General features: G+C 42.2%; 1 protein-coding gene across 2 annotated transcripts in view; it reads left to right on the forward strand.

Moving 5' to 3' along the window:
- The window catches only part of LOC122806316 (cryptochrome-1-like), a 401673-nt gene that overhangs the window by 219171 nt on the left and 160857 nt on the right, over positions 1–21645 (forward strand). The gene's annotated exons all lie outside the window — the stretch shown is intronic.

Genomic DNA, 21645 nt, shown 5'->3' on the forward strand with positions numbered 1-21645 from the left:
CTTTCTATAATTTCTGCAGCGTATGATAAGCCATCAAAATTGCTGCCATCCACTACCCTCTTACCGTCTGTTAAGGGTAGCAGGATCCTGGATACACTAGGCAAAAAAGTATACACTTCTACCACTCTAGCATTCAGGGCCTTAAATTGCCAAACACATATAACCAAATTCGCTTTAGAACTTCTGTTCTAAGTTTTATAGGTAATTGCAGGTTTATCGGACTCAAATTAAAACCTGGGCTACTTCTTTGCTTGGTGCTTCTTCTTAAGTAGCACGTCGCTCCATAAAATGCAGCTATGATGCTGCCGAGGCTTTTGCCAGAGCAGCTACCTCTAGGTCAGTGATTAGATTCTCTTGGCTAAGATTTCAGCCTTTACCTGAGGACATGAAAGCTAAACTTGCGGATGATCCTCTGGACAATTATGCCTTGTTTGGACCTGCACCTGCTAACTTTTTCAAGTCAAGGCAGGAAAAGAGTAAGGACCTGCAGGAATTGAAACATTATTTTTGTTTCTTCAGTTCCCAAGTTCCAAAGAAATTACCCTGCAAAGCCTGTATTTGTGTGTAGATATTCCCGTCACACACAACCCAGAACAGAGTGACAGGAGGATACAACAGCCTAGGGCTGCAAGGGCAACTCAGACACCTAAGTGGCCCTTTCCAGACAAGCTGTCCTCTCTTTGACTGCTTTCCCCCTCCCACCCAAATCAAACTTTCCCAGCGCCTTCCCTATTCCTACCAGCCTGGTAAAGCATAACCCAAGATGCCTGTGTCCTCTCAATTGTTCAAAAAGGGTACTTCATGGTGTGGGAACAACTTCCCTCCTTCAGGGGCATCTCTCAACATCCCAGGAACAGCTTGCCTTTTTCCAGAGGTTCTGTCGGAATTATTGAACCAAGGGACCATCCAGAGTGTCCCCAAAAAACAAATAAGCAAAGGATTTTCCTCCAGGTTGTTCATGGTGCCCAGGAAGGAAGGTCCCTGGAGACGCCCATCGTCAACTTGTCTCATCTAAATACCTTCCTAAGAGTACCTACCTTCCGCATGCTGACCTTCCTGACTCTTTTACCACTCACCTGCCTCAAGCCTTTCATGATTACTCTGGATACCAAAGATGCATATCTGCACATTCCCATCTATCCCAGCTGCAGCAGGTTTTTACCCATCATGGCATTTTCAGTTCTGTGCCGTACCTTGATGTCTTGCTCCTGTGATTACCCACTGCAAACTCTAGGGAATACACATCTTTCTGTATCGGGACAAACGTCTCCTGCTAGCTACCTCCACAGAGGAGTTGAAATGAAATATTACCTTTACCATCAATCTTCTTCCAAAATCAGAGGTTCACCATAAACTTAAGTCAGATCTCACCCCTTCACAGGATCAAATTTTCTTGGGGTGCATTATACAAACAAATCTTATGAGGGTCTGTCTTCCCCCACAAAAGGTACAGGACCCGATCTCTTACTTCCAAAACATTATACTGCTTTACCACATTACAGCCAGAGAGTTCCTCAGAGTCTTGGGCCTCATGGCATCCACCGTCCCCATGCTGCCCTTAGCCAAACTCCACATCATAAAAGGGCAATGGTATCTAAAATCAGTTTGGATGCAACACCAGCACTCCTTAGAATTCTCCATTCCCCTCATCCATTGTCTGAAGAAAGAGCTTCAGTGGTTGATACATTGTGTCACTCAACTCAGGACTACCCTTGCACCGTCCTGCTCCTCAGCAAGAGATCTGCTTAGACTCCTCAGACATAGTTGGGGAGCAACCTTCGGCCACCTGAAAGTATAAGGGATCTGGTCTCCCTCTCAATTGAAGGAACACATTAGCCTAAGGAAGATGAGGGTGCTGATATTAGCCATGCAGTCTTTCCACCGTTTATTCCAACCAGAACGTCTGAAGCTATTCATAGACAATACGACAGTCCTCTGGTATGTGAACAAACAAGGAGGGGACCAAATCCTATCTGTTATGCAGACTGGCTCTTCAGGTTTGAGAGCTGGCAGTAAAATTCCGGGTAACCCTTCAGACACTGTACATCCCATCCTCTCAAAAGTGTAGAGCAGATTACCTGAACAGGTCCCAAACACCATCCCATGAATGGATGCTTCAAAGGGAAGTGTTTCTACACATTGTCCACCAGAGGGGTACTCCTCAAACAGACCTTTTTGCCTTCCCCATGAACAGACCACTTGCGCAGTTTAGTGCCAGAGAGCCCCATCCTCTCGTCTGGAAAGTGAACACCCTTTCTTTGTCTTAGAAGGGGATGTTTCTAAGTGAATTCCCTCCCGTTACCCAAAAGTCCTGTCCAAAATTCAGCAGGACAAACCAAAAGTCCTGCTGGTGACTCCCTTTTGACCAAGACAACACTGGTTCCCCTCTCCTCCTACATTTAGCCAGTGGCAATCACCACAAGTTACCTCACAGAGTGGCCCTCTTCCCACAAGACAAAGGGACCCTTATCCATCCCCACTTGGTGACTCTTTAGTTGACCCTGTGGGTGATAGGTGTCTGAAAGGGATTAATACCCTTTCTCTGAGGATGTGCTCAAAGTCCTGCAGGGGGCCAGAAAACCAAATACCAGAAAATCTTACTTGGCAAAATGGAAGAGATTTTCAATCTTGTGTCTGAAATTATTGTTCAGAACTTGTCATCTGATTGATAAAAATATGCCTGGACTGTATATAAAACTAAAGGGACTAAAAACTTTTTTGCTGCTAGTGTTTTACTTTAAATATCCATAAACAAGAGTCTCCAGTTTCTCGTTTTATTATATTTTAGCTGCTGTAACAAAACCCTTTTTAATTCATACTCCTAAGTACTTCATCTCATGTCTCCATAAATATTTGTGTTGCTCAACCAATTCGTTTGTAGGTGCATAAAACAATGGCTATAGCCTTAAATTATGTGCATTCATTTTATGTCCTGAAAAGACTTTAAACTGTCTCAGAATATTCCACAACACTGATGTTTTTTTCTAGGTTTGTCAGGTGCAAAATAATGTCATCTGCAAATAATTTTGTTTCCTTGATCACTGTACCGGTTATATACTCGAATTTTTGAATCCCTTGTTTCTTTGCCAGTGGCTCTAAATATAAAGCAAACAACAAAGAAGAAAGAGGACATCCCTGCCTGTTTCCTCTGTTCAAACACAATTTATCAGAGAAAACCTCCCACTTTAATTCTGGACTACGACCCTTCATATGTCCTCCTAATTAACCTTGTCATTGTATCAGGCAATGCAAATGCTTCTATTGCCCTACTCATAAAATCCCAGCTTTCTCTGCATCAAGATCCACTAACATCAGTGGTATTTTCTTACATTCTGCTTCCCTCTGGATCTTCATTGTTCTATTAATGCTGTCAAATGTTTGCTTCCCCTTCACAAAAAAACACATTGATCCATATCTATCAGTTTTGGCAATACCTTTGCCATTTTAGCTAGTATAGAAATAAACACTTTTATAATCATGGTTCTAAACTGAAATGGGTCTATATGAACCTGGGTTTGATGAGTCTGTATCTTTAAGCAGTGCAGCCACCACATCTTTCTTCCAAGATGTTGGTGCGTCCCCCCTTTTAAAATACTATTAAACAAAATCTTCCAGACCCTTGTCACTTTATTCCCTCTTAACTTCCAAACTTCTGCAGGTGTACCATCTGTTCTTGGAATATTTCCATAAGATTTACTGTATATCACTGTTTTTATGTCATCTCCTACCATAGCTGTTAATTGTTGAGCCTCATCCATCTCGAACATTGGCATAATTAAATCTTCCATAAATATTTTCATTTGTGCTCTTTTTTTTTATTTCAACCTTTCTCTGCCTTGTACACATTTTCACAGCATTTCCGGAATATGTTTAATACCTCCGTAGGATCTCTGGTTATTTTTCTTGTTATAGTCTCCCTAGGCTTAGTGACAACCCTTTCTACATTGTGCTACCTGTGTTGTCATGCTAAAAGTTTTTGTGCTCTGCAGTTGTCCAAAAAAAAAAAGTTAACAGCAGTCATTCTAAACTCATGTATATTATCCAGATACTCCCTTCTTTTCTCTTTGGCACTTTGCATTTACACCACTCTTGTTCTGTGAGATTCCCCTTATTCTGCAGTCATTTAACCTTTTACCTCTGTAAGGAAGCAATTCCTATTATTATTTAACCATCTCTTTCTATTTTATTTCTACCCTTTTTAAAACTCCATTTTCATTTTATTCTTCTGACCAGCTATAACTTCTGAAGATATTTCTGTCTTACCTAATTCTTTAAATGTCTGTGTTTTAAGAGGTATGTGGAAAAGATGCAGTGCCTTATTTTTACCTTCATTACCCTGTATTTCTTAATTTTTATCTGTGCATGGACTGAAATAGTTTTTGAATGTGTGCCAGAGCTTTCAATTAAATGCATTTGTTGACGGGAAATATAATTTAGTGTAGTCTAGCCAAGTTACTGTACCTTGGGGAATTTGGAAATTATGTCAGTTCATACTACTGAATTCACATCTTCCATACCCAATATTTTGATAATTTTCTTGAGAAATCTATCCTCTCGTGATTTTCTTTTCTACATCCTCCTGATACATTGTCGCTATTGCAAGTCAAATTCCTTTCCCTACCTATAAGTAATATTCCCTGCCAAAAGCTGATTATTTCTCCCAATATTTTCTTAAGATGCCCAGTAGTAGTTTTTGGTGGAATATAAATGCCAGTGTAAACCTCCCCCCTTGCCAGTAGACCCTTACTACCACAGATCTACCGTTATTGTAATTTTTCCTTCTATCACTATTGGAGCCCTTCTAGCAATTAGTATAATTACTTTCCTTTTATTTTGTCCCTGAAGTTCTGTTGAATGTCCATTTTGAAATCCTTTCTTTTTCAAATTCGCATGCTCATTTCTTTCCAATTTTTTAAATATAATTCAGTATTGTTTCCTTTTTGTCTATAGCTGTAAGGCCATTTACATTCCAGGAATATCTGGATAGTGTAGCCATTATGATAAAAAGCCGTTGTTTCCACCTAATATATTTTACTTTTTTTAATGCATATTTTCAACTTTTGTTACTTTCACACACTGTTTAGAAGACTTATGTTTTATACATTTGTTTATTCTCATCTCCATTTGAACCTCTGTCATATTTTCAAGACTTTAACTCCTCCATCTATCCATAACTCCTTTTTCCCACTTTTGCATATGGGGTCAGTGTGTCACTTCAAGAATGACAATCAACTACCCTAAAACATTTTTATATACCCCATCCCTTATTAACTTAGAATTAACACACAAAACTGTGTACATCTTCAAAAGTAAAGTTAACCCTTGACCCCCCCCAGATAGGTACAATTTCTCAAATTGACAGTTGCACCCAAAAGTATTACCCAATCTAAAATTAAGATTATCTTTGCTAAAGCACATGGTACAGACTATGTTCCCACTTACACAGATTACTGTTTTTTTTTCTTATCTTTATTCCCCTTCCTAGATGTGAATAGCAATTTGTATGCTTTCAGAAAACAAACTTTTAACCCTAAGAAAAAGTGCACTGGCTATCTTTAAGTAAAACTAAATTACACAGAGTTCCATTAACTGCTTTAAAGTTTTGAGGCTGCTATCTATTATTCACTTAACATAATTTCAAACTTTATTTTTCACTGAACTGCTTGACACTGTGCCTTGAAATGGTGCATTTTCCTCAGCAGAGAATGCTCACAAATCTCAAATTAATTGCTTGCACCTGCATACACATTGACTACATTTAAAAGTAGTAAGCAATGAATTTTTGTTAATTTAATTCGGAACAGAATGTAAAGCTGCCTTCAGCTGCAGACTTCTTGACCTCCCTGAACATTTGCCAATGGAAACGATAAGCTTGTGCCTTTGCAAATGTAAGAGACTTTGCATTTTTTGTCTTTCCTCATTTTGTCTTATTTTTCGAGTCTAGTTGCTTGCATAAAACATAGCTTTAGCCAAGAGTATTAATCTAGGCATTCATCCTTGTAAAAATAAGAAATTGTTAATTTTGCATATAATATTAGTACCCTGTTACACCCCACCCCCACCCTAGCAGCCCAAGATTATAGCATATCGACAGTAACCTTGCTTTTGTCAAGTCTTTCTACTGTTATTATACATTAAAGCCTATATTGCTTATAACTAAGAAAAATTACTTGTTTACTTTAATGTCTCTAACACAGTCATTGGAAGCCCCCCCACACACACACATTTAAAATAACTGGCGCGATTGCACAAAACAGCTTTTATATATATATATATATATATATATATATATATATATATATATATATATATAAAATGTTTTATAAAAACATAAAAAAATTGTTTTATGTACAGATGTTCTTCATCTCACATTGCTGCAGTCCTGACACTTGGGTAGTCCGCTGTCCCAGTCGGCCCCATGACCGTGCCGCATGGTCCGATGCAGAAGCAGTTTTGCAAGTGCAGGTTGGTTCTGAGATTTTTCAAGTCGGAGTTTCAGACCGAATCCAAGTTGGAATATTTTTGTTTTTCTTGCCTCAGTATTTTACCGATGTCAAAAGTGAATAACTGTATTTCTTGTGGGAAACAGATACCTCATAGGGATTACCATACCTTGTGTATACCTTGCTTAGGGCCTGAGCACGGCGTTGTTGGCTGTCGCTCTTGTGCTAGATTTAACAAACGCACTATAAAGAGAAGATTAGATTGTGCCAGGTTAGTGTTTGGGAAGCGGTGTAATTATAAAATGCCGTCGGATGCTCCAAAAGCGCAAGGACAAAACAGCAAAGCCTAGGCTGGAAGAACGGTTCTTTAGAGGCTCGGTGGAGCCAGAGGTTCAGCCAGAAATTTCTTTGGAATCCCAGGGAGACTTTATTACTGCAAGATGTGACCTCTCAGGAAGGGGCTTCTCAGGTAGCTGTCCTCCCTTCCTAAGGTGGTTAGGCCCTCCCTGCTGTTTCCAAGGCTTCTCCCAGGGGCAGGCCACGTTTTGTTTCAGGTCTTCCCCGTAGTTCTTCAGGGTCTGTACCTAAGAAGCATATGCTTAAGATGGCAGAAGATTTGATTACAATGATTAGAGGTTCTATGCCCCTCCTGATAAGAGGCCTAGGGTGGAACCTGAGCTTGGGAGTTTTGAGCAGTGTTCGGATGCTTCTGAGTCTTGACTGAAGACTTGCAGGAGTATTCCCTTACTCTGATTCTGATATAGATGATTCTACCCCTTCTGCTTCTCCTCCTGAGGATTTTTCATTTTCAGAGACTCTTCATTCCATGAGGGAGCATTTTAAATGGGAAGGTCAGGATTTCTCTGATTCCAGGAAAAGGCTTAGGGAATTTTTGTTTCTACCCAGCATAGGCCTTTAGCTATACCTCCTGTTCTAGATGTGGTGGAGGATGTTTTTTGCAGAGGCTTCTCTGAACCCTGATTCTTTGCCTCCTGCTCCAGTTAAACCGGATAGATATTATAGGGTGCCTGAAGCTCATAAGTATCTTTTTAAGAGTCCTAGGGCAGACCCAGAAACTATTTCTCAGGGGCCTAAAGTTGTTAAGGCTTCTGTTGTTAAAAATCCTGTTCCTCCAGATAAAGAGGCAAGGGCTTTGGATAGATGGGGAAAGAAAGTGTATACTTCTTCCACTTTGGCCATGAGAGCTTTGAATTGCCAGTTTCACATGTTGAAATACCAAAATTATCTCCTTTCACAATTAAAGTCTAAGGTAGATGCTTTGGCGGAAGGTATTGAGTGTAAAGAGTTGCAGGATTTAGTTCATGTTTCTGAACAGGTGGGTAAGCATTCTTTGCAATGTGGTTTTGATGCTGTGCAGGCCTCTTCGAGGGTGGCTGCCACTGGTTCGGTTCTTCGCAGGCACGCCTGGCTGAGGGATCAGAATTTAGCTGAGCATGTGAAGACAAGGATTTTAGATGCTCCTTTACAATCTGATGTGTTTGGTTCGCCTGTGGAAGCAGTTCTAAAGAAAATGGAAGACAAGGCTAAGTCTATGCAGACTGTTAAAGATTTTTTGCAGGTTCAGCCTCCGAGTTTAGTAGAAATTGGCCTACCAAGGGGTGGACATATCCTGCTTATGATTCCCAGTCTAGGGGTAGGTCTAGACGTGGTAGGGGCAGAGCTCAAGGTTCTTTTAGGCCTAGAACAGGAGTTCACCTGCTCAGTCTTCTGGTGAGGGCAGGGTCAGTCCTTGTAAACAGACCCAATGACCTGCCTTTTCAGCTGCCAGAATCTTCTCGTCTGGCAGCACCTTTGGGAGGAAGGTTGGCACTTTTCAAAGAAAACTGGAGTTTAATTACCCAAGACAGATGGGTATTGGATATCATTCACCACGGTTACAGGTTTTATTTCCATACCTTGCCTCCTTTCAAAGGCATGCCAGACATTCCTCCTCAACAAAGGAAAGAGGCTCACAGGCAATTCTCTGTTGCTCCAAATAGGGGCCATTCAGCGGTACCTGTGCCAGAAAGGGGCCTAGGATTTTATTCTCGCCTGTTCCTAGTACCAAAAAAGGGAACACGTGGAGACCAATTTGGATCTGTCTATCCTCAACACTTATCTGGACATTCCCAAGTTCAAAATGTTGACGTTACAACAGCTTTTACCTCTGCTGGGCAAAGATCACTGGATGGTAACTTTGGATCTCAAGGAAGCTTACCTTCATGTTCCTATCAGACTAATTTGCAGGAAGTATCTGCGTTTTCGAGCTGGGAATTCTCATCATCAGTTCTCTGCACTGCCCTTTGGCTTATCTACTGCAGAGTATTCACAAAGGTTCTGGCTCCAGTGATAGCTTTCTTCAGGCTAAAAGGAATACAAATCTATCCTTATTTGGACGATTGCCTGCTTCTGGCTCAAGGAAGGGACGTGCTTCTTCAGCATTTGGAATATGTGATAGCAGTGCTAAGATGCCTAGGGTATTCTGTGAACGAAATAAAGTCCAGTCTAGTACCCTCTCAAGATATGTGCTTTCTGGGTGTGAGACTGAATACAGCAACCCAGATGCCCTTTTAACCCCGGACAATCATAAGAATCTTTCTCTTTTCTTCCTTCAACTATCTCATCACTCCGGCTGACTGCAAGGACAGTCCTTCAAGCCTTAGGGTTCATGGCATCTTGTATTCTGGTACTTCCCAATGCCAAACTGCATATGAGGAAGCTACAATGGTATCTCAAAAATGTATGGACACAGCACTGCCAGGATTTGGACACTGTCATTCAAATAATACCTTGCATTCAAAAGGAATTTCTGTGGTGGGCTCAGGAATGTCACCTAAACAAGGGAGACTCTGTGACCCGGCCAGAGGCGAGTCAGATTCTAACGACAGATGCCTCAGACACAGCTTGGGGAGCTCATCTGAATGGAAAGTGGATACAAGACAAGTGGCCTGCCAGACTGCAGCATCTTCATATCAACATGAAGGAGATGTTAGCAGTCCAGTTTGCATTACTGGCTTTCAAGGATTTACTTCTTCCAGGGCAGGTGTTGATTCTAACAGACAACACAACTGTCATGTGGTACATCAACAAACAAGGGGGAACACATTCTTATCCTCTATGCAGGCAAGCAATGATTTTGTGGAACTGAATCTTCAAGCAAGGTTTCTGCCAGAGCACAGAACTCCTTAGCAGATGTGTTAAGCAGGCAAATCATGGATCCCCACAGTGGAAACTGGATCTTCATGTATTTCAGACATTGACAGTGTCCTGGGGAACTCCAGACATAGATCTGTTCGCTTCTCCACTAAACCACCAGCTGCCAAAGTTTTGCACAAAAGGTTTCATCACACAGCCTGGAAAGTGGATGCTCTTTCTTTCAGTTGGAAAAATCTTCATGTGTATGCCTTTCCACCTCTGCCTCTCCTCCCAAAGGTACTCCTAAAGGTCAGACAAGACAAGCCAAGGATGATTTTAATAGCTCCAGATTGGCCTCGGCAGCACTGGTACCCATTACTGAGGAGTCTCCATGGCCCTTACCTTTGATTCCACACCTATTCTCAGAAGGACGGGCATCTACTCAATGTCAAGCTTCACTCTCTTCATCTAACAGCCTGGCATATTCTGTTTTGAACCATAGCAGGTCTCAGCTTCCTCAACAAGTTTTGAATGTGATTATGGAAGCCAGAAGACCTAGTACAAGGAAAGTGCAGGAAAATGGAAGAGATTTTTATTTTGGTGCGCAGCAAAGGATTTGGATGTTTCTGAGCCAAATTTGAGTGTGGCTCTTCAATATCTTACTGAATTATTGGACAAAGGTTTGTCTTTCTCTTCCATTAAGATTCATGCTGCAGCAATTTCAGCTCACTATGATTGTGACCCACCATTGTTTTCTCATCCTTTGTTCAAGCAATTTCTTAGAGGGCAAAGAATATAAGACCCGAGCTCCTACTCCTGCTTGGGACCTCAATTTTGTGTTGGAGAAACTCACTCTACAACCTTTTGAGCCTGCAGCTACTGCTGAATTGAAATATTTGTCATGGAAGACTGCTTTTTTGTTAGCCATTACCTCTGCAAGAAGGGTGTCTGAATTGCAGGCCCTTATGGCGGTTGAGCCTTTCCTGATTTTTCATAAGGATAGGGTATCTTCTAATCCTTCCTTAAGTGGTTTCTAGTGTAGCTTTAAACCAAACTATTCATTTGCCTACCTTTTATGCAAATCCCCAAAATAAAAAGATTTTGCACACTTTAGATGTACACAGGCAATTACGTTATTATTTAAGCAGGACTAAGGATTTTAGGCAGTCTCAGCAGTTGTTTGTTTCTTTTGCTTTGAGTTCTCAGGGTAAGCCTGTGTCAAAACAAACTATTTCTAAGTGGATTGGGTTTTGCATTCCCATCATGGCAAGGAGATTCCAGCTGGGATTAGGCCTCATTCCACTAGGGCTACTGCCACTTCAACAGCAGTGGCAACTAAGGATATTTTGGAGGCAGCTACTTGGAGTTCAGTGCATACCTTCTAAGCATTACCACCTTCCTCTCTACTCTAAATCTAGGGCTGGTTTTGCCACTGCTATTTTACAGGGCATGTTGTCAGCTCCTGCTTCTTTGTGATTTGCCATCCTCCCTTACCTCTGCTTTGGGATTCTAAGGACTGCAGCAATGTGAGATGAAGAACATAGTACAGTTTTGTACCTACCATAAATGTAGATGTTCAAGATCCACATTGCTGCAGCTCCTTCCCTCTGTGTTTAGGGGTGGTTGTGTGGGTAGGATTGTACCTGTCTGACTTTGTATATATTGTACATATATTTGGTACAGGGGTGTTTGGTGTTGTTGTTTTTGGTTTGGCCTTATCTTTTTAGGGTCTTCTGACATCTGGGGCAAGAAAAGACTGGGGAAATGACGTAGGTCATGCGCATTTGTTCCCTGGCGTTCTGGCGTCAGTATTCGGGCCGACTGGGACAGCGGACTACCCAAGTGTCAGGACTGCAGCAATGTGGATCTTTGAACATCTACATTTATGGTAGGTACAAAACTGTACTTTTCTTTCTACTCTTTTTAGAATCCTTCTAAGTATTAATACCAAAGCGAGTTTATATACTTTACAGTCCACCCACATGTTTAACAATGTTAACAGAAGCCCAGTCTTTCTCAGACACTTTTTTTCTTGCAAAGCCATATTTCACAAATGTGATTGATGCTTTGTAGTCTCTCACTTATTCACTAATTTCATTGTTCACTTATTTCATTGTTGCTGGTCATCCTGTTCATCTGTATCTCCCAACATCAGACTGTGATTCAAGTCCAAGGTGCTCCTAATTCTTCTAGTCAGCTTTTTTTTCTCTCCTCTGGAACATTGGAAAAAATTTCATTGCCAGTCTTTCTGAGCTTTATAGGTTCATGGGTAAGTACTAAGCTGACCTTGTGGGTCATTTTAAGCCTAGCAAATTTCCCCTTTTGTGCTTGAAATAATCTATCCCATTTGGTTATAGATTGCCTTTGCCTTATCCCATGGTCATACCACAGATAATTTGAGGGGATCCTTGCATGGGATCTGCCTCTGTCCATTAGTAGTACAGGGGGTAATCATGGGGAATATTTTCTGTTTCCCATTCATAGATATAAGTTGCAGTTAAATATAGACAGGAATTAACTTTGTTTTATGTGGTAGAGGAGTCTGTTGAACAACAGCTGTATCCTCTTTGAGATGTACATAACCCTCCAAACCATTCTGCTGATGTTGCAGAAGAGGTTTAGATCCCTAGACAGAGTATTTTTGGTGCCATTTGACTTGCTGATTTCCAGTAAATCCATAAGTAAAGGGTTGGAGCATGTCTTGTGTGCCAGACACAGGTTATCTCTCATGTCTGTGGGATACCGAGTATAGTGACAAGCTTTGAGTCAGTCCAAGTAGGACTTTTTTAGGCCTTGTATCTTTTTTTAATTGGTATCTCTGTGGGAGTTCCAGTTGTTGCATGTGTCTGAACAGATGCATACCAAAGGGGACATTATATTCAATGATTGGCCTGAGGGCTGTGTAAAGGGGAACATTGATATCCCTAGATCCAGACAGTCCTTTTTTTATAAAGCTGTGCAATATACAGGGACTTTACTACAACAGTAGACACATGTTGGTCAAAATTTAGGTCAGTGTCGGGGTGTGTGACCAAGATGGCAAACTGCTGTAACACAAAGTCTTAGCTCGGCTTTATTTTCTTTTTTTCTGACCGGATTTTATTATGCAAACTTAACAAAAACGTATTTTCTTATACATTTTGAGTCTTTTAAACCAACTTGGATAACTATTTGAAAGAAAAATCAAGTTTTTATGTTTTTTTCTTTGATTTATTTTCCTGTCAGCACCCCCTCTCTGTGCCAGTAATCAAGGAGCCTGAATCCTCACCATGGACACTGGAGCAGGACATTCACTTGGAACAAAAATGGATACACCCAGTATTTCCAGTTGTTGCTCTATGCATCAAGCACAGTTTCCCTTAAGAGCACACATGGAACACACTCAGTCCAGGGGCTGGTTTCTCTCTCTCTCTCTCGATCCCCAGTAAGACTCCCCACTGGCACAGCTGTACTGAGTCCTTAGGCAAGTGTCCAAGCCAAGTCCTCCATCACTTTCCAGTGCTTTGTGTCCCTGCTCCAAGCAGCTGACATACACACTGTCTGAGATTTAACTCAACTCTCACACACACACACACACACACACACACACACACACACACACACACACACCTGGGAAAGCCTAGTGGAGGTTTACTGGCTATGCCCCCTTTTGCACAGACTATAATGTAGTTTTCACCACCAGACACTCCCAAGCCACCTACTCTAAGGCTGTTATGACCTAATTATACTGAGTGAAAATAATATTAATACAAATGGTAATGTTTTTAAAAGTAGTGAATATAGTAGCAGAGTTAAACTAACTGGAATTGAGATCTGTAGAAAAGGGTAGGAGCAAACTACATATGAAAGAATGGAAATGGTGGGAAAAAACATACAGGGGGGAATGAGGTTTAAAGAAGGCAGGACTTAAATGAGCAGTGTAATGTTTGACTGAAAATGATTGGGTAAATTATAAGTGAACTGGGATTGTGTCAGAATGGCTTGTGATGTAAACTGGTTGCAACTAGGATTGTGTTGGTGTGGTTCGTTTTTGTGTATATAAATATATGATTACTTATGTCGTAAGTGATGATTTAATAAAGATGTTTCTTGTTTAAAAAAAAAAAACGGGCTGGAATTGAATAATTTATGTAATGTTGCTTAGGTTATGTTATATATAGCAGTATATGTGAAGTATAATGTTTGTTAATGTTGATTTAATATACTTTAATTACGTTTGCGTAATTTGCCTATTTCACAAGTGATAATTTGATAAAGGTGTTTAAAACTTACAACTGATAGTGTTTTGACCAGTGCAGTAAGGCTTTCTGGAGTGAACACAGTGTCATTGAATAAATATAGGTACTCTCAAAGGTTAAAATATTCTGGAAAGGACTATCGACAATGAAAAGTGTAAATGTATTTAATAAATAATTAAATAATATGAAAATACTAATCATCTAGTTACAATTAACACCACAGTTTCTGTCACAGGAAATTTTAAAATAAAACAGATGAATAGATTCACACAGATACAGAAAAACAGTACGTAACTAATCTCACTATATTTTCCTGACTGATCTAAAGAAGTACTATTCCTTGGTTCACTTACTAGAGCAAGGCAAGATGAAGTAGGTGAGGGGTCCTTCCTTGTCAGGTTCCAAAAATAGAGTGCAATGAGACTTCAGTCTCATCTAATATTAAACATAATTTTTGTCCTAGATTACAGAATGACATCACATACATTTGGTCATCTGACTTCTGGTTCCCATGCTACACCTGTTGCTAGAAACTGCCACAGTTTAGCACATATATGTGTCGGTAATACACACACACACACACACACACATAGTTTTGCTCAGATCTGCTGCAGCTTTTGGAAGTCATAAAACAATTTCAAACTTCTGCCCTTCCAAAGTGGATACAGAAAGCTTCCTAGTACATACTTTTTATCTCAGGCTGCATTGAGAACTGTAAGATACAGTCTTTATGGCTTAGGCCCAGTAATTTAATTTCAGAATATTTTTCAAAGTTAGCTGCAGTTGGACTGTGATTAACCTCTTTTTTCAAGTACTCTCTGTTACTATATATTAATTTCAACAGTTACAATGCATACATGTAATCATTTACTACATGTATGTATAGGTCTTCAACACTGGTAGGCTGAGAAGGTTGTGGTTTCAGACACTTGCATCACTGATGGTACAGGAAACTTTCCTGCTTCCATCTTTGGGGTTCCCTCGAAGTTGGTTGCAGCCACCTTCTCCACCTCTGAGCCCTGGCCAGTGTAGAGACAGTGGTCCAATTTGACCTTCAGGTCAGAGTATCAGGAGACATATTTGAGGATGCCGGGATGTCTTCCACCTAGCAAATTTACTGTACTAGGTGGAAAATGTAAGAATAGCAGCTGATACTGCCCATTTTGTTTGACAGACTTGCATGATTTCAGCTTCATTTAGTCTACAGTCATGACACGTTTCAGCTGGTTCTCTTCACACTGGAACTGCCCACATTGTGACCCTGACTTTTTTAAGACAGCTGTATAATTTGAGGTAATTCCACTGTGTGGTGTGAGTTTTCAGCTGTTTCTGCACATGTTTGCGACCCAGTACCAGCTGGTAAAGCAGTTCCTTAAACAAGTCTGCAATTTCCATCCACTTTTTAATAACCGTGCCCTTAGTAGGATTTGAACTTCATGATCAGCTGATTTGCCTGTACTTAACTAGTTTTATTTCTTTATATTTACTTATTGAGGTAGTGCACTGATCTCAGTTGACTATTTGCAGGCACTGTTGGTAGTTGGTAGTTGGTTTGGGGGCATTGTTTGTATCTTGAAAGGTACTATTCTTGATGCCATCACTTCTTGCAGGATCTTGGAGTAGTAGATCCTTGTGTGTAAGGACCCATGTATAGTCTTTCATAAGTACTGAGTGTCCCTCAGGAACAACCACCGTTTACTCTGCTTCAGTGATCATGCTCAGTTTGAGAGCTGCTGTTACAAAAACATTTTGTCATGCAACTTTAATTCTTCAAAACTTGTATCCTTTTTAAGCTACCCCTTCCAAAAGAAAAAGAGATCTGTCCACTGTAGTTTTGTCTGAACAGGAGTCTGATGACTCTGATGCATCTGAATATCAAGACATGCAACCCCTCTCTGCCTATGAGGATTCTGATGCAGAGGATTCTATTCCTTCAGCATCCTTCCCCCCTCCCAAGGACTTTCCCTTTGGGGAAACCCTTCATACCTTAAGGGAGCATTAAAAGTCAGGACTACCCTCAGTCTAGAGAGACTCAGTGAATTCTTAGATCTTCCACAGCACAGACCCTTGGCCACCCCCCCCCCCAGTCCTGTAAGTTGTGGAAGATGTTTTCCTGGAATCCAGCTTGACTCCTGACACCCTCCCTCCTGCACCCAGAAAACCAGACTGGTATTAAGAGTCCCTGACTCACACAAATTTCTTTCTAAAAATCCTACTGCTGACCCTGAGGTAATTTCTCAAGGGCCTAAAGGAATTAAAGCAATCTCTGCTAAGAATCCCACCCCCTCAGATAGGGATTCCCGAGGACTAGACAGATGGGGTAAAAAAGTATACACCTCTGCTACTCTTGCTATCAGAGCAGAAAATTGCCAGTTCCACATGCTAAATTTTCGGCAATGTACCCTGGAGCTCCTCAAACAAAAAATGTCTTCTTTTCCTGCTTGTGCAGAATCTAAAGAGTTACAAGAGTTAATGCATTCTGCAAGTCAAGTAACTAAACACCCCTTGCAGTGTGGTTTTGATGCCCTAGAAGCTTCTTGCAGGGCAGCAGTCATCAGTTCTGTCCTTAGAAGGCATGCATGGCTTAAGGAACAGCCCTTGCCAGACCCATGTTAAATCTAAATTGCTGGATACCCCCTTGCACAGACAACTTTGGCACCAAGGCAGAAGAGGTCTTAAAGATGGAAGAAAAAGCAAAATCTGTCAGTTAAGGATTTCTTACAGGTCCAGCCACCCAGGTTCATCAGGCATCGCCCCACCAAGCACTGGTCCTTTCCTGCTCCCACCAGTCAGTTCAGCTCAGACCTTGTGGAAGCAGACCCCCAGACAGCAGCCACAGGGAATGCAGAGATCTAAACAGTGGACTGCCTCCACATCAAAAACAGGGAGTTCTAAGCCACCCCCTTATGGTAAGAACTCACAATGGCTCTCCTCCCCCACCCCCTCCCTCTGCCCATCTGCACTTACCCCTAGGAGGAAAACTGCTTTCACGCAAGCACCTGGGCCACCATTACCAACGACCGCTGAGTTCTCAACATAGTGTCCCTGGGATACAAATTTTCATTCCACACCCTTCCAACTCCAAAAGGGTTCCCAGATCTACCTCCAAACCAGTGGGCAGAGGCGCAAAAGCATGTCCTTTCCTTGCTCTCTGAGGGCAAGGCTTCTACTCCAGACTCTTTCTGGTACCCAGAAAAGAGGGCACCTGGTGCCCCATCCTCGATCTAGCCATTCTAAACAACTCCCTGGTGATACCAAAATTCAAAATGCTCACTCTCCAGCAGCAGCTACCCATGCTCTTCAAGGATGCTTGGCTATCCAACTTAGACCTAAAAGAGGCCTACCTCTACATTCCTATCAGGGAATTATGCATGAAATATCTCCGTTTCAGAGCAGGATCTCTGCACTTTCAGTTCTCTGCACTTCCCTTTGGTTTGTCTACTGCTCCCAGAGTTTTCACAAAATGTCTGGCTCTGGCCATTGCCTTTTGCAGACAAAGGAATATCCAGGTTTAACCATACTTAGATGACTGCCTCATTCAGGCAGCCAGGAAAAGCTGCTCAAGCACCTGACCTTTGTAAAGTCCCTACTAACCTCGTTAGGCTACACAGTCAATGAAAAGAATTCCAAACAGGTACCCACCCAAAGGATTATATTCCTGGGAGCAAGCCTGGACACAGCATCCCAGATGGCATTCCTTACACCAGAAAAGCAAACTTTCCTGACGGCCTTCTTCTCTCAGCTAGCCACCAGACCCCAGTTATATGCAAGGAAAATCCTGCAAGCTCTAGGGTTCATGGCATCCTGCATTCTACTCATTCCGTATGCCAGGCTGCATATGAGGAAACTTCAGTGGTACCTAAAAAGCCTTTGGTGTCAACACTGTCAAGACCTGGAGACTCTTACACCCATGATACTTTGTCTTAGAAAAGATTTTATTTGGTGGGCAACAGCATGCACCCACAACAAGGGACTACCTTTCTCACCACCCCTGCCACCCAAACCCTCACCACAGATGCATCAGACTATGCCTATGGTGCACACCTGGACGGCAAGTGCGTACAGGGCCAATGGAGCCACAGCAAATCCATCTGTGCATCAGCCAAAAAGAGATGATAGCTGTCCAGCATGCCTTGACAGCTTTCAGGCCCCTTCTCTCCCCAAGGGCTCTCCTGATCAAAACAGACAACACCACTGTGATGTGGTATATCAACAAGCAGGGAGGGACTCACTCCTACCCTCTATGCAGGCTGGCCATGACCATTTGGCTCACAGCATCTGCCATGCAACTCCACCTGTTAGCACAATTCCTACCAGGTTCTCAAAACTTTCTGGCAGACCACTTAAGCAGAAATCTTCTGGACCCACACAAGTGGCAGCTCGACAAAAGAACCTTCACCCTAATAATTCAGAAATGGGGCACCCCGAAGGTCGACCTCTTTGCCTTCCACACCAACCATCAGCTCAGCAAGTTCTGCACCAGGGAGCATCACTGCATGGCTTGAAAGGTGGATGCCCTGTCCTTTCCCTGGGTCAGTCTGTCGGTCTGTGCCTTTCTTCCACTACCTCTCACCCCCAGGGTGCTGCTCAAAATAAAGGAGGAAAAACCTAGGACAATTCTTATTGCTCCAGACTGGCGTTCCCAGCACTGGGTACCCACTGCTGCGCAGCCTGACCCCAATGCCACCATAGCATCTCACTCAGATTTCAACCCTCCTGACCCAGAGGGAAGGAAAATTCATGCATCCCCAATTGCAGACCCTCAATTTGGCAGCTTGGCTTATTTCCTAACCTCAGATCAATCTGCCAACCTCAGTAAACAGATTCTAGATGATTTACGTGAGGCCAGACGCCGTAGCACTAGAAAGTCTTATGCTGACAAATGGAAAAGGTTCTGCACCAGGATTCAGGCTAAGGGAAGCCAATACAGAACAGCCCTCCCTCCCTCTCATCCTGGATTATTTAGCTGACCTACTACACAGTGGTCTCCCTTTTTCCTCTATTAAAAGTCATGCCTCTGCTATCTATGCTCATTTACCCACTGAGCAGCCACTTTTCTCACACCCTCTGATCAGACAGTCCCTAAGTGGGGCTAGCAAATTGAGGCCACTCAGAAGACCACCAACCCCAGCTTGGGACCTTAACTTTGTGTTGGAAAAGCTCGCCCTGCCCCCCTTCAAACCAGCCTCCTCAGCAGAGCTAAATATTCTCTCCTGGAAGACATCTTTCTTTCTGGCCATCACTTCAGCCAGAAGGGTCTCCAAGCTGCAAGCACTCATGGCTGTGGAACTCCATCTTCCATGCTGACAGGGTATCCCTCAGGACTAACCCATCCTTCATGCCCAAGGTGGTGTCTAGTGTTGCTCTCAACCAATCCATTTGCCGACCTTTTTCCCTAACCCACAGAACAAGGGGGAAAGGATTCTGCACTCTCTATATGTGCACAGACTGTCTAGACAGGACTAAATCCTTCAGAAAGTCTAATAAATTGCTGGTTAGCTTTGCTGCAGTGGCAGAGGGCAAAGCCATCTCCAAACAAACCATATCCAGATGTATAGCACACTGTTATCAATTTCTGCTACAAGCAACAACAGAAAGCCTCCTCCCAAGGGGGTCAGGACTCACTCCACCAGAGCAGCCTCCACCTCTGCAGCTTTCCTCAGGGGAGTCCCCACCAGGGACATCCTGGAGGCTGTCACCTGGACATCTGTTCACACCTATACCAAACATTACCACCTGCCTATCTTCTCCAAATCCAGGGCAGGGTTTGCCTCTGCAGTATTGCAGGGCATCCTAGCCAGTCCTTAGTTTCCTTGACTGCCTCCACCCATTTCCTCAGCTTTGGGAATCAACCCAAATGTGATGACTGCAACAGTGAAACACGAAGAACATAGTACAGTTGTGTACGCTTACCATAAATGTAGATGTTGAGTGTATTCACTGTTGCAGTCCTGGTTTCCCTCCCTCCATCCCTGTCTTCTTTCTTCTCTTTCCTTACAAGGGACATGTTTACATTCTACTGGTGGGGTTCTTCCACCAGAACCTGGCTCCCACTTGCGGGCTTCTGACAGATTAGGGCAAGAAAAACTGATGAAATGGCATTGGCTGCTTTACTTTATATTACTGATGACCTCACGTCGGTCCTGAAGCAACAGCAACCGACACAGAAATACTAAGCCTCTGGTATTCGGGCCGGCCGTGGGCTACCCTGGCAGGGATAACCCAGATGTGATGACTGCAGCAGTGAGTACACTCTAACATCTACATTTATGGTAAGTGTACACAACTGTACTTTCTCTAACCGAACCTTGTGTCACTTGGGTTGTAGTCTGGACTTCAACCTTATCCCTACATTAGAGCAGCTTATGTATCCTGTGTATAGATGGTGTAGATTCCACCCCACCCCCACCTTTTAGAAATAAGAGGGGTTATCCTAGTACATATCTGACCTGCTGATATGGGGACAGAGCTTTGGAAGACTGGTAGCATATCTTTTGGTCATGTGACATTCTGTCCATATTTAAAACATTCACTTTATCTGTAACAAATTATGGTCAGGTAAAGTTTAAAGCAGATCCATCAGTATTTATGTATGCTTAGAGTATTTTTAGTGCTAGAAGCTTTAGCTGTATTTCCTTCAAAGGGTATAGACAAACCTAAGGATATCACAGAGTAGATTGGCCAAATAATAGATTTCCAAGTCTGATGTGCCCTCTCTTGATAATTAATACAAGTGGGATATAAACAGTGTTTCAAACTGTTTTATATTATTTACAATCAGTAGTTTGAGGCTTGCTAGAAATCACAATTTTTAAGGGAGCTTGGGAGCATCATGAGACTTGCACCATGGGGTTGGCATAATAGTCAAAATGTTTACCTTACAAACACAAGGCGCAGGGTTTGATTCTAAAATGGGATAATTGGCTAGGTTTAAAATGGCCCACAATGGCAGTTAGCCTGTTACTAATCTATAAACCTATAAATAGAAAGCCAGTTCATTGTAGTGTTTGCTCCAGAAGAGGACACGAGTAGGAAATTATATGGAATCTTGCATAAAATTTGTATGGTTGATTAAGTAGGTAAGTTAGGTCCTGTGTTGCTTACCAAAGCACTGGTGGAGATGACTGGATGATGTTTCTATATGGTTAAATAAAGCACCACAATTAACTTTATTAGGAACAGTTATATTCCTGTGGACAGTTACATGCGTGGGGTCAGTTTAGACACGAATGTAAACTTCCTGAGAGTAACTGCATTAGATGTAGGTAGCTTATGGACATGGCTCAAAATTTAATATGGTAAATAGTGGGCGAGAAAGTTAGACCTCCTAGTAGTGCAGTGGTCAGTGAATATAGGAGACTGTTCCCTACAGATTAGGCAAATCACAAAAAAGGTTCAGTACCACAATTGTTATAACAGGAAAAAGATGCTGTACGTGGTCTGTCTGTCAGTGCAGTGTTCCTGAAAGTAACAAGGCAGCCACACAAGTAGTAATTGAGATGAGATTAACAGCAGTGGATAGTCGGCGCTGTTGTTGTTAATGCTGCTTCTGACTTGTGCCTGCAAGGAGTTTCATGCACATGGCATCCCCATGCATAGCATGTCCTGTTCCTTCAATATGGAAAAAGCTGATTCGTATTCAGGCATAACTGTACAGGAAGAGAATGAGTAGACGTAGGCATATATAATTCCTCAGTTCCTCAGGTCATTGTTTAGACTTCAGTGTTTGGGTATTCCAGTATTAAAATGTTGCATGCAGTACTTCTCTTGCTGTGTCTTGGTTCCTAGCCTGAAGCACTTGGTCTTTTTCTTGCAGTTACTTTACTGGC

Source organism: Protopterus annectens, chromosome 7.part0, assembly GCF_019279795.1.
Source record: "Protopterus annectens isolate FY-2018-M chromosome 7.part0, PAN1.0, whole genome shotgun sequence".
NCBI classification, from domain to species: domain Eukaryota; kingdom Metazoa; phylum Chordata; order Ceratodontiformes; family Protopteridae; genus Protopterus; species Protopterus annectens.